The sequence below is a fragment of the Zophobas morio genome, unplaced genomic scaffold (genome assembly GCF_036711695.1).
Source record: "Zophobas morio isolate AGI-343-1 ecotype UQ-CSIRO unplaced genomic scaffold, CSIRO_AGI_Zmor_V1 ptg000021l, whole genome shotgun sequence".
NCBI classification, from domain to species: Eukaryota; Metazoa; Arthropoda; class Insecta; order Coleoptera; family Tenebrionidae; genus Zophobas; species Zophobas morio.
This window is the reverse complement of record NW_026972126.1, coordinates 1,507,303-1,521,390: the sequence shown is the minus strand read 5'-3', so window position 1 is coordinate 1,521,390 and position 14,088 is coordinate 1,507,303. Positions and strand designations below refer to the sequence as shown.

The 14,088-nt window shown below is 31.8% G+C and overlaps 1 protein-coding gene across 1 annotated transcript in view; it reads left to right on the top strand.

Moving 5' to 3' along the window:
- The first annotated feature begins 5,366 nt into the window (after window positions 1-5,366).
- The window catches only part of LOC135132584 (tachykinins), a 122,191-nt gene continuing 113,469 nt past the window's right edge, over window positions 5,367-14,088 (top strand). The window contains exon 1 of the mRNA XM_064060710.1: window positions 5,367-5,480. The gene's annotated coding sequence lies outside the window, so the exon portion shown is untranslated. The remainder of the gene's footprint in view (window positions 5,481-14,088) is intronic.

The window sequence follows — 14,088 nt, the reverse complement described above, 5'->3', positions numbered from 1 at the left end:
GGTAAGCTTTAATTCTGTTTGGGTTGGTGTAATGCATTATTCTCGTACTCAAGATGGTGGTAATCCAAGACAATACTTTTGTTAAATTTTCAATTCTTCTCAGCGAAATAGATTCACATTCTAATTTTATATCAAATGTTGCAAATCATCAAAAAAGAGGCCACTTAAAGCGTCGATTTGAAGACGTACAGCGAATTTATTCAGAATTACAAATGCTTGTAGTTCAGCAAAAATCCGAAACAATGGTAGTCCCGAATGACACGAGTAACACGGAAACGATCAAACCTATAATTTATAATATCAGAGACGTGCTAAATTATATTCAAAAAATATCCGAATTATCTAATGTTCTCATTGAAAAAACTAATCCATTGTGTACTTTCTCGAATTCATGTAAGATAAACACTAACGTACCAACCACGGATCTGGAAAAAACTTGTCAAAATTTAAAGCCTTTAAAGGTACACAAATTAAGAAATGGAGAACCCATCAAAATTCACAAAACCCATTTCAATGCTCTACGTAAATTGCGGTTCACTATTGGTAAAAAATCCCCTCTTGATTCCGTTATTTCAAAAACTCCTAGTATAATATCAAATCGTTCAAAATTTCCAAATTCAACACCCAATGAAGAGAAAAATCATATTTTTAATGATTGTTACAACTCCGAAGGCGTATCTCAAATTAATTTAGATAAAACTTCTAATGCAGAGTCATCTACCGCAGTAGACAAAGTAAAAAGTCCTCCAGTTAATTCGAAAAACTGTGGCTCATTGTTAGTCTGTAACCAATTTAAAATTAGGTCGCAATATTTATGTGAATCCGTAGACTCAAATATTAAAGACAACACGTCAAACGTAGCAATACTCGACAAGAAAAAACATTCCGAAAATGCTAAACCCAAAATAATAAGTCATTTCAGTAAAAACCCACCGGTGCTTCAAAATACCGCGCTGGGGTTGATTCTTAGCGGCAGTTTTGCATATTTAAAAAATAATACTTCCCATCATCACAAAATTAGTTCAACCCAAATTATTTCTCGGTTCTTGGAAGCTGAAACCGTCAAAACCGGAAGCAGGTCATTAAGCAAAGGGTTTAAAAGCGATCTTTGTGTAACCCCTTTTCAGTATACTACCACAGGCCATTCACCCGATGGCTATTTCATGGTCAAACACCCCTTTTCGGAAAATCAGCCGCGGTTAGAGAATTTTGCACAAATGCACCCAAAGTGGCTATTATCAGTCGACAGGAAGTTGGGGCGTTCCACAGTCCCTTATTTCGAAAATCTACGTAAATTACGAAATTCCCCAGAACTCGCTCTCCAACTATTATTGTTAGCAGAGGGACGTGATCATAAACGTAACGAGGGTTTTATTGTCTCTCAAAGGAAGTACCTAGACCTTGTGCACCTGAAGGTACTTAACGAAAATTCCGCAAATAATTCCGTTTACCTGTCACACAATTGTGTTTTAAATCTTCACATTTCTGCCACTAAACTCTGCGTAGTTGTTGGCCGTTTAAATCTTAGTTCAAAGAGTTTAAATATGAATAGCCGGAAGTATAACGAAATTACTGATAAAAACCATCTTGAGGGCGAGGGCGTGTATGCGCTCATTGTCAGAGTTAAAGCCGTCCTGAATTCGCGCCTTTCGAAGCCTCTGTCCAGCGACCGCAATAATTTGGTCGCATTTATACCTGGCCAGTGCCTCTTTTGGCCAGCCATCAACTGGTCCCTCAGGAAAAGACCACGCCGTCGTTCCCATCAACAGGCCATCCCTTGCCACCTCATCCACGCTTACCGTCAACACTTCTGGAAGTCGTGGTACCTCGAATATTTGACCACACTGAAAGGCAGGTTAGGGTGGCAAAGACCATCTTCTAACGTTCCAGGAATGGCAAGATGGGTCCTCGTGAAAAAGGAGAAATTTCCGCGTCTACAGTGGCGGTTAGGACGCGGCCCTCCAACATCATTTTGGAAAGGAAGTGGTGGTGTGTGTAGTGTCGGTGAAGTGCAAAAGATAATTTCGCAATCGCATGCATTATCATTCTATTTAACCATATTGCATACATCTTGTCAATTTGTTATATACATCTCATTGTTGATTTATTTTACTATGTTCTATATAGTTTATATTTGGTCTTAAAACAATGTAATTGTTTCAAGGCGGGGGGTTATGTTAGAGCCTCTGGCGGGGACCTGTTTCACCCCTCCCCACCCGTAAGGGTGGGAGCCAGAGCCACCCCCACCTTGGAACACAGGGTAGCATTCATTCTTAATTCTTAACTCATTCATACACATTCAATTCACAAGTCTCAATTCGTAACTAACATTCAACTATCTCGACCGCACGGTCACATAATATACTATTCTTATTATTCTTATTTATCTAACACTTGTCATTACCAATATACATTTATCTTACTGTTCGCTGGTCTTATTCATTTATACAAACTTCGACAGAATGTATAACCCTATTTTGTTATAAATGCATCAGTATTATTTAAGTTTTTTATACTTAAACAATAGTATTAAGTAGTTACAGAATTAAAAGTTTACATTTACTTTTAGCAGGTACCTAATTACTAAATTACTACAATAAAATATATTACTCCATTATATTATTTAGTTTTACTATGGAAGGATAGGTAACAAGCTACAAACACCTCATGATTAAATATATGCAAAATAACAGAGTAAAGGATACAAGAACTTATAGAGGGACAAGCATCTCCTACTGTAATAATATTTATATAAATTAAAACAACCACTACCAACAGTATGCTGAAAACCTGTAGCATGTTTGATAGTCTTGACGACTTTAACTCGGACACTTCGCATCAGTTTACAATCCCATCCCTGTTTTAAGAAAGTTTGAGTGCGCAACCACGTGCGAACTTCATATCTTTAGCATTCAAGAAATTGAGAGATATGACTACAATCAGAAGATTTTTGTTTTGATGACTTCTGAGGGAGTATGTCTTCCATATCAAATGTTTGTGTTTTTCTCGCTCACAGCACACATACATTTATACGTGCTGCTACTCTCAATATATCAATAAATGCGACAAATTCTGCCGGTGATATATAAATACATAATATTCACGTTGAGTTACATAAAATTACGCTGAATTTGAATTTTAAATCCTTACTATTTTCTATCAAAATGATAAATTAACGTAGGATTACATTTGCAAGAAAATAGATCCGGATTTGTTCAGCAAAATTTATATATGTACAGGTGAGGTAACTTGACGTAAAATGTTGGGTTGGATTGTTCAGAAAAACTTAGTAAATGAAATAATTTCATGGGCCTCAAAAATGTTTTATTATACGTACATAGAAAGGTGGTGACAAAAAAAGCGCAGAAAATGCTTTAAGAAAATATTATTTTAAGAAAAGCAAATAAAACGTTTCAAAAGTAATAAATATTGAACTTTGCAGAGTTTTTTTTTTCTCAATTTTATAGTAAAATAAAAACTCAGATAAACTATTTTTCTGTTACGATTTTTACTTCCCGAGCGTAAACTATAAGGAAGTATTGTAATCGAGTCCATCATTCGACTGATTACTTTCATATTGTCTCGATGTGTCATGACCCCAACAGAAGGTCTCCTGTTTCCGTCTGTCTGTGTCTGTCTGGCTGCTTGCCCGCCTGCCCATCTGCCCGCCTGCCCGTCTGGCCGCTTGTCCGCATTAAAAAAAACTTCATTGATGAAAAATTTTAAGACACCTATTGTACAGGTAAGAAAGACATTTTTTTAAGCAATTTAAAGACACCACAGAAGATGCTTTGTTAGAATCAGTAGTGTTGGTTAGATTATTGTTAAATAACTAATATAAAATGATGAATAGTTTTTGAAATATGACGTTTTTAAAACCAAAAAATTGGTCGAAGTTTATTTAGACAGAACTTACCTCGTCCTTCAAGTCTAGTCCAACAAATCGCGCTTCTTTGAAATAATATTATGAAATTTGAGAAATAACATAAATTCGATGGGGGTCGGTTCGCACAATTGCGGACAATGTAAAATATATATATTTAACGCAGATAACCAACGAGAAAAAGTATTTTCATATTCTCAGTACATGTTTAACTTCGACTATTTATATTTAGACTTCGAAATTAATGAAGAAAGAATTAGACCATTACCATGTTCAGCTTACAAGAATCAGCGACGACATTCGTGTCAAAAGAAAATGAAATTTGATTTTGTTTCCTCAATTCAGAGAGTAGGATAACTAATTAAGCATTTGCAGATAAGACTTTGTAAAATTTGATTCATATAAATATAACCAATGTTATCTCAACTTACAACAACTTGCCGCTTTTATATTGCACAAGCTGTAATATTTTAATGATTACTAATATTGTTTAAATTATTGAAATCATTTTTACTTCACTTCCTATTCCAAAATGAGTTGAATGTGTTCCCGTACTAAATAAGTATAATTAGAATCAGATACGAGTAGATATTTGTCGGACCGGAGTTAACGTAATCCCTAAATGGCGTTGAGGTTCGTCGGTAACAATATTATTTTGGTCAACGTCTCATGCCATCCTTTCTTCGCTTTGTTTATCGTAGATTAAAATCCGCCCTTACTTTCTGAGCTTAAGTTAAGGAAATATTGTAATAGGGCCGGCGAATGGCTGTTTTCCCTTTTAGTCAGAAAATAGTTCAAATTTCATTCAAACAAATTGGGGACGTATCTGTCGACTTTTCTTTTTTGAAATACATTGACAAACAGAGTTGTATAAATTTTCAAAAATCTGTTAATGCTTTTAAGTGAAAATCAGCCTATATTGACTCAACTTAAAATCTCTTTTATGTGTCCAGCACGTTATGGATTATTGTTAGAACAAATGTAAATTACGTAGCTTGTTCTATAAATCGTTGGACACTGGACAAAAGTTTCAAAATATAATTTTTATTCAGCATTTCTGAAGTTTGCGGAACTAATATTTTGATCTTGTTTGTTTAAATTTGTTTGCCATTCCTATTAATTAAAAAATATACTTAAAAAATAATTAATGATATATCATTTGAATATATTTCAATAAAAACCTTACTCTTACGAAGCACCGACAGAAAATAGGGTGTACAATCTGTTCCATTAATGCAGGACCATTATTTTCTCAAGTGTAACTCATTTCTAGTCCCTTTTTCAGCAAAAATAAAGAACAAGCTAATACAGGCGGTTTGCCACCTACGTATTTTTCATTGATAATACAATGCGTTGCGTCAATGATGACAAAATCCATCCCTGATAGGCCAAAGCAGGAGTCCTGCAAGAAACCCGTCCTGCTATTGGTTAGTTGAACGTGTATTAAGCTCCGCAGCTTTGGCGTGCTTCAGTGCGCCTCAATACCTGTGTATCAGTGCAACGCACTTGTTCCTGCAGCAACACGCGTCCTGCTGGTGCGTTACTTCGCCGGTGCTGCGCTTCTTGTTGGCTCTTGGAAAGTTAGGACTAGGACACGGTAAGTACTTAACAACAATTTCAAATTTTAATTACGAGCGCGGAGTTAATTCATTTTTGTAATTAACTAAACTTCTTGCAAATTGGAAACTTTTCTCTTACCTGGACACGTAGCACGGAGGCCGAAAGTGAAGTTTCAAATTAAAATATTCACTTTGTAAGTGGGAAGACGTTGTTATTATAGTAGTTTCGGATTCTTTCAGATTTGGTTAAATTATTTTCCACCAACATTACTTTTAAAGAACTTTTTATATCCATAACGCATTTTATAAGAGCTGAAAGTTATAATAAAAATTATCGACAAACAAATTTAAAATGTTCAGGTAATAATACAGCGTATGAAGTTTTAACGATTGCTTGTGCGTGTTGTACGTCTATTAAGTGTGAATTTCATAAATAATTTAAATTGCGACAAAGTTATGCATTAACCACGTCTCTTTGAGTGCTTGTGACGTAATAATGTCACACAATTTTATAAAGTTTAAACGTCATTACATTAAATAAATCATAAAGTGTTATTATAACCAAAAAAAGCTAAACAAATTTTGCTATAAATACATATAAAAATTAATGAAGTATTTAACAATTTGTTAGTACGATAGTATCAAATTTTATGGCATCAGTTATTTAACAAAATAGTTAAAATAGTATAAACTAGAGTTAGATTTTGCTTAGTACAATAAATAGCTAATGACCGCGTTTTAGCGGCTGAAATTTACAACAGTGAATAACCCAGTCTAAAGCCAGATTATGCAAAAACTTACAAAGACACGATAACAGAAACGTTGCTCTGAACTTTTTACCGTTACATTTCAAGATATATATTTAATTTATTTATATACACTTTTTAACATTTGATTTATTTTTTAATTTTGCTAAAACTAACAATACTTGACAATTTTTCCGAAAATAATTAATTATTTATTTAGTATACAGTTTATGTACTCTATATTAATATACTGTTAAATTATACTTCTGCGTTTAAATTTAAATATTCTTTTTTCTTCGTGTAGAAAAAAAATGTCTTACCGGAGATCTGTGTTTTTGATTATAGAAATTAAAATACAGCTTTAATAATCGACAACTATCACGGAAGAACATATTATGCCAATATCATTGACATTTTACTTCAAGCTAAGGTAATTTTGGTCAAAATCGCATTCGATATCATGTCACTTCATTATAAAAACTAGCTGTCCATTTATGAGTATATGTACAGCATTGTGAATTTTTATTTATCAGTGGTTTTTTGTATTTACTGTTGGAGTGTTGGAAACAGTAAGAGATTTGAAAAAGTTGCATTACTTTATGGCGCCTATTTTTTTTTTACAAAAATCTGGATAGATGGTATAACAAATTTTCCTATCCCTTGAAGCACAACCATCTATATCATTTCATAGTTCATTTTTAATACAGATTTATTTAGCATTCCTAGTGAGATAATGTTATTGTGTTGCGAGAGTTTCAAGAAAAGTCTATCAGCTTTTTCTGAGACTTTGGATAAAATAAGTCAGTTATTAAGCAAACCTAATTAATAAAAACATATTAGCATATTACTAAAGCATACATATTTTAGAGTGTTTTATCATTTTTGAGATATCTTTAAAATTTAAGAGAAATAGGAAGTGTGCTAAGATAGGCAGATAGATGTGAAGCCTGTATTCGTTTATTTTAGTGACCGTCAAACAAGGTTAAGTGCGGCATTTGTTAAAGTAGCCCTTTTCTATTATCAATTTATCAATTATTATTATTATTATTATTATTATTATGTTAGGCGATCGGGCAGAGGTCTACGCCTGTTATGCCCGCGCCGTCGTGTTAGTGGGAAGTACCCAATATTTCTATTGGGAGCTGTAAATGTCATATTTAATTTTAAAAGCCATTGTTGATTGTGAACTGACTATTTCTTCCGGCAAAGAATTCCATTGCTGAAAAACTCTATTACTCAAGAAGTGCTGCCTTACCGTAGTCTTAAACTTTTCTTTAGCCAATTTAAAAGAATGTCCTCTAGTAAGAGTATGTGCACTAAGTATGAAGAGCTTGTGTATCGGAGACGACTTATTGGACATGGCTTGAAATGTCGTGATAAGATCACCTCTTACGCGTCTATTTGATAAAGTTAGAATTTTCATTATTGCGAGTCTTTCATGGTATTGAGGCCGTACTCTACCAAACGGTATTCTTGTAGCCCTACGTTGGACAGATTCAAGCAAAAGGATGTCTTTCTGTAAAATAGGCGACCATACACTGTTCGCAAATTTTAGTAAGGGTCTTACAAATGTTTTATATAATTTGGCAAAGACAATAGGACTACTTTTTTGGAATGCCCGTCTCAGAAGGAACAGTGTCGAATTGGCTTTTTTACTGACATGTGCGATGTGCTGAGACCAAGACAAGTCACAAGTTACCATTATCATGCGTTTGGAAAAAGCAAAGTTTAAGTATTAGGCATGATAATAAATATCTTTAGTTTTTAAAAACATTCAACCGAAGTGTATGAATTCTCTAATTTCATTCACAACGAATAACTATCTATTAATGGTCGTGATTTTTTTGTCACTGATGTGACACCCGATATTTTATATGTAGTACACCTTTAAAAGATAGTTACTTTACTTGTACATTTTTATGGGCAATATTTTGTTATGTCAATTAAAATAGAACATTAGTTTGTAATGATTATATTTTCACAAGTTATCCATTCGTAATTCTCTGAAACAGAATTAGTTAAGCAAATCCAGTTTCTCAGAAAATTTACAAAATTTTGTTACGGTAAAAATGGGTGGATTATCATCAAACTACAGGCAAAGGAGTAAACTACTCCGCATGTGTCAAGTAAGATTTTTTCTAAAATTTTTAAATAACGTCATCAACTTTTTGGTGGGATAAAATGAGTAAGTAGTTTTGACACGTGCAGTCTATTTCAGGAGATTTAGGTAGGCCTTTTTTGTCTCAATCAATGAAATACATTTTTACAAGAAATAAGCAGATACCATTTTATTCAAAAAATTGCTTGAAGTTTATTTCGACAGAACTTCCCTGGCCCTTGAAACAAATCCCGCTTCTTTGAAAAATTATAAAATTTAATTTAGTGGTTTTTGTTATGTGATAACTTCAATAAAGTTAAAGCCAATGGCATAAATAGCATCCCCCGCCGGGAGGCAGTTACAAGGAACACAAGTGCTTACTATAGAAAATACATTTAAATCAGATAACCAACGGGAAACTGAACTCTTATTAGTAACTTCGAGTATTTATGTTTATACTTCGAACGAATTCACGTACAAGCATCAGCGGCTGCATAAAAGAAAATTAAATTTGATTGATTTTGTCTCTTTAAGACAGAGGAGTGGATTAATTAATGTAGCAAAACGGTCTGAACATTATTTTGGGTGAGTTGTTATTGTAAAAAAAAATATTTGCGGTGTCACATTACCGTAATTTTCGAGTCAACCGTTCTTAAGTAGATTAAAAAAAAGATATAAGAGGATGAGAGTGAGATTCGAACTCGCTACTGCAGACCTTGTGCAAACGCTTAGAAAGCAGAAATTAGTCACCTGCATGCTCAGAAATATCGAAAAATGGTGAAATGTGATATTCAGAAACAAAAAATGAATCATGTTACTTAAAAACGTACATAGTCATTGATGTGTTAGCTCAAAACCTAATCACCAAGAAATGGGTACCCCTTAAAGTGTACAAATAAGCTAATTAGTTTTTCCTTTTTTTTTTTCTTTTTGTTTTTTAGCAGTCCGAGAGGTTTTTAATACGACACTGGTAAGCATCACAGGTATACAAAAGAAAATATATATTTAAAAGTAAGATTTAATGTTTTAGACAAATGAGCATTTAAACGGTATTGGGGTAGGTCAGTAAATAAACAGTTATTTTAAATTGATTTTTAACATGGGTTATTTAGATGTTTATACAACTTTATTTGACAAATTGTTTCAGTTAGCACATATTTAGAGCGTTAAGTATTGATTTTATAAACAGTTTTGTTAATTTAACAGGGGCGAAAATATATTCGTTGTAATAGGTGACCGCAATATTGAAATATGGTGGAATATATGAAATAAAAATAAATAAGTTAATAACATAAATCCCGCTATTAAATAAACTATATGGAAAATGTTAATTAAATATGAAGAAATGGCAAAAGGTAGAGAAAATTAAACGTTTAGACCTTAAGAACAAATTTTTCTTTTCATTTTACTAGTCACAATTTTATTGAAAATAATAATAATGCAGGAACAAAAGTCATATGTAACCAGAAGACTCAATTAAAGATAATAATTTTTAATTTGATAGTCTTTCCAACAGAATAATATCTCATGTGGAACAATTGCAAGAAAATAATCCACTCACCTTCCGTGTATTGCATATTACTGTTTCCACGTTTAATGGAAATTATGATAGTTACTTCATCTTATATTTAGGTCATGTCATGAGTCATCATTAAACAAAAACTAATTAAATGGTAGAACTATAGCTGCTACTCATTAGTTATTAGTTATTACAGAGTATCTATAAATGTTTGTCATAAACAACTATCATCGTAACTTTAATGAAGTATGTCAAAGTATTTATTCGCATTTATAAGACGCGCTTTTGCTGTAATACTGTATATCGATTGTGGAAAAATATTTCATAAAAAAAAAGTATGATTAAAAACATTGTTGTTGACGTTATTTGGTTATTATTTTTAGTAAAATTTTAATGACACATTCAGTGTAGGTATGCTTAATAAATATTTACTGTTTCTTCATAATTAATGTTTCTCTTGTCAGTAGTTAGGATAAATTCAGTGAAATTGAGAATCGATATAAGAATGGTAGATTTGTGTGTTTTTGCTATCTTACTTAGAAGTGTAAGTATTATAATTAATGTAACTGTGACCTGTCGCTTTTTAAACAGAAATACATATCTTAACCTTCGAACACAGAAAATTACGCTTTATAGTAGAAGCTTGTGTAGAGGGCACACAACTACTTTCCTTATTATCAGGAATTACTATTAATCTTTGTCGGATTTGTCTCGTACGTTTACAAACAAGGCTGTATGAACTTACTCCTGAAGTAAATAAACTAGTCCACTTTCTTTGGACATTATAAACGTTGATTCTGTATTTTTTTTAATAATAAAGTCTATATATTAAAAGAAAATATACGGGTGGATTAACAAAACCACACGCATAGGCGCATATTATTTTTCACGATGACAATAGGATTCACTTTTAAATCATTAACTTTAAGAATGACAGACTTAAAGTAGGTACCTCGAAAATTTCACACTAAAAAGTTCAGTTGTATCGGAGGTTACGTGTTTAATTCATTAAATTATAGACAAACCGTAACGGGAGATCGACATTTTCGGATTATACAGCCCGTAAAACGGCGGGCGAAACACATGAATTTAACTATTTTTTACAATACATATTTCATTAGCTTATGGTAGGAGAATTAAAATATTAAAAGGAGAAACCTTATAAACAGACTGAGTCAATTAATCATTATAGATAAAAAAATTCAAAAGACTATGAGTAGCAAAACTAAGATTATTTTGAACTGAAGTGTTTTGTTTTATAAGAATTTATTTTATTTTTTTTTAATAGAGCAGCCTATGTATTTTTACATATTCTGATTGCTGTCTACTTAGGTTTTACAAGCCAATTTTATTTTTGAATTTATATACCAGTTAAAATTCCGCGTCCTTACCTCCTGAAAACGAATAGAACTACAGAATTGAAATTCTGTAAACGCCGTGTTTGTAGTTTAAAGCGGAAAGCTTAATTTAATACATTGCAACGTATATCTGTTACAGCTAATATCCGAAATACGTTATTATGCATAATAACTAGATATTTTAGGAATTATGCGTAATAACTAAACTTGTCAGTTATTATGCATAATAACCGGAAACATTAGGAATTATGCGTAATAACTGAATTTTTCAGTTATTATGCACAATAACGGAAACGTTTAGGTAATATTGATAACAACTAACAGAGGAACAGGAATTATGCATAATACCTGAAACATTAGTCGTCATTAAGCATATTGTCTAATAGGCCAGGGCCGATAATTTTTGAGAACAAAAAAATTTAGAACAGGAGGATACCCATTGGAAAAGGAAGAAAATATAACAAAAATAAAAGGAAAAATAATTTACGGGCGATCTGAGGTCGGGAAGTCGAAGAGGGTGAGCTTTTAAGGGTAGAAAACGGTTTATCACGATTTCCGGCAAAACTACAAGTCCTATCGAAAAAAGCTAAATGGCAAAGTTCTAGGTAATAAAAGGATCTACAACTTTGGTATTTAGACTTTTTTTAAATAACCTCAAAATTTATGCGAAAAATGCAAATAACCGAGTTTTTGGTTTTTTATTTTTATCTCCCACAAAAAAGTTTTTTTTTCACGAAATTTGGTGAAAACTTACCTATTTATGTCCCAAAATCACTGTAATTTTTTTGATTCAAAATATTTATTTTTCTCCCTTATTTTGATTTAATATCGAAAAACCACCCTAATTTTCAATCGAAAATTCTCACGTCAAAATGTTTGTTTTTTAAAAAAAATCGGTGTGCTTTCTATTCGTTGAAATCTATACTTTCTGATGGTGTAAAAAAAGTATGCATTACTATGGCAAATTTTCACAGGAAATCCAAAAAAACGAAAAACTCGAATTTGAATTTTGTTTTAATCATGTAAAATTTGGAGCTATTTATTAAAATTTACACTTTAATTACTCGAAAAAAGTAAGATTCGATGTTACACTGATAAACTCAAAAATTTAAAATCCATGAAACAAACGCCTTCTGTTGGTGGGAGATTTGTCAATATGAAAGATGATTTAATTCTTGCCAATTGATTTTCGAAATCTTAATTGATTCAGTGTTATATTTTCATTTTTACATTTATAAATATATTTGATTAATTGTAATCCATTTTTTGCGATATCTTCTTTGTTTGCATGTTTTTATAAAAAATATTGTCCAAATTTGACAAATTTTTATCATCTGACTAGCAGACCCAGTGAATATGTTAGTAGTTAAATAAAAAATTAAATCAAAATAAATAAATTATAATTAAATTAAATTATAAATTATACATAAAAATTTATCGTACGACAATGATTATTATATTCAACAGCCATCTTGAAACCTGCCTTGCGTATCTGTGGATGAAAGTAAAGATACTAATATCGTTACTACAAAATAGGGGTTGGTGGTAGAAGGGTGAAAATTTAGGGTTAATTGTATTTTTTGAAGCCAAATCTTAAAAAAATAAAAATAACAAATTTTGTCCTACAACTTTAACAAAATATTGTAGATGTCTTATAAAGTATTAAGTGTATTAACTTATTTGGTTGTTAATTATAGTAGTATATTTCGATTTGCAATTTTTTAATTTATCAATGTAACATGAAATATTACGTTTTTCGAGTAACTAACGTGTACATTTTAATAAATAGCTCCAAATTTTACATAATAATTAAAAAACAAATTTTTGAATTCGATTTTTTTCGTTTTTTTTGCATTTCCTGTGAAAATTTGCCATAGTAATGTATAATTTTTTTTACACCTTCAGAAAGTAGAGATTTCAGCGAACAAAAAGCACACCGATTTTTTTAAAAAAGCAAATATTTTGACGTGAGAATTTTCGATTGAAAATTAGGGTAGTTTTTCGATATTAAATCAAAATAAGGGAAAAAAATAAATATTTTGAATCAAAAAAATTACAGTGAGTTATTCATAAATAGGTAAGTTTTCACCAAATTTTGTGAAAAAAAAAAATTTTGTGGGAGATAAAAATAAGAAACCAAAAACTCGGTTATTTGCATTTTTCGCATAGATTTTGAGGAAAGAAAGTGTAAATACAAAAGTTGTAGATCTTTTTATTACTTACAACTTTGCCATTTAACTTTTTGCCGGAAATCGTGATAAACCGTTTTCTACCCTTAAAAGCTCACCCTCTTCCCCTTCCGGACCTCAGATAGCCCGTAAATTATTTTTCCCTTTATTTTTGTTACATTTTCTTCCTTTTCCAGTGGGTATCATCCTGTTTTAATTTTTTTTCCACTTTTTACCATTTTCAAAGGCTTATAACATGTCCAGCTGATTTCAAAAAAACGGGACAAGATGAGCAATTCGGGTTCTCATAGATCAATGAAAAGCAATGGGAATATGGCGTTTATATAACTGTAATTTGTCCATTTTTTTTAAATCAACTGTACATGTGGTATGTAGGAGAAAGCGAGGCAGGGTGGGTAGCTTTTTGGAAAATATGCATAATTCCTGTTTCTGTGTTAGTTATTATCAATATTACCTAAACGTTTCCGTTATTATGCATAATAACTGAAAATTTCAGTTATTACGCATAATTCCTAATGTTTCTGGTTATTATGCATAATAACTGATAAGTTTAGTTATTACGCATAATTCCTAAAATGTCTAGTTATTATGCATAATAACGGATTTCGGATATTAGCTGTAACATATCGACGACCTTCGTATTATTACCACACGCCTAAGTATATGGGCCATTTACCGCCTGCTGATCGTTCCTTCTACATTAGTAAAAAAATGTTGTACAGTTTTGAATTTCTTT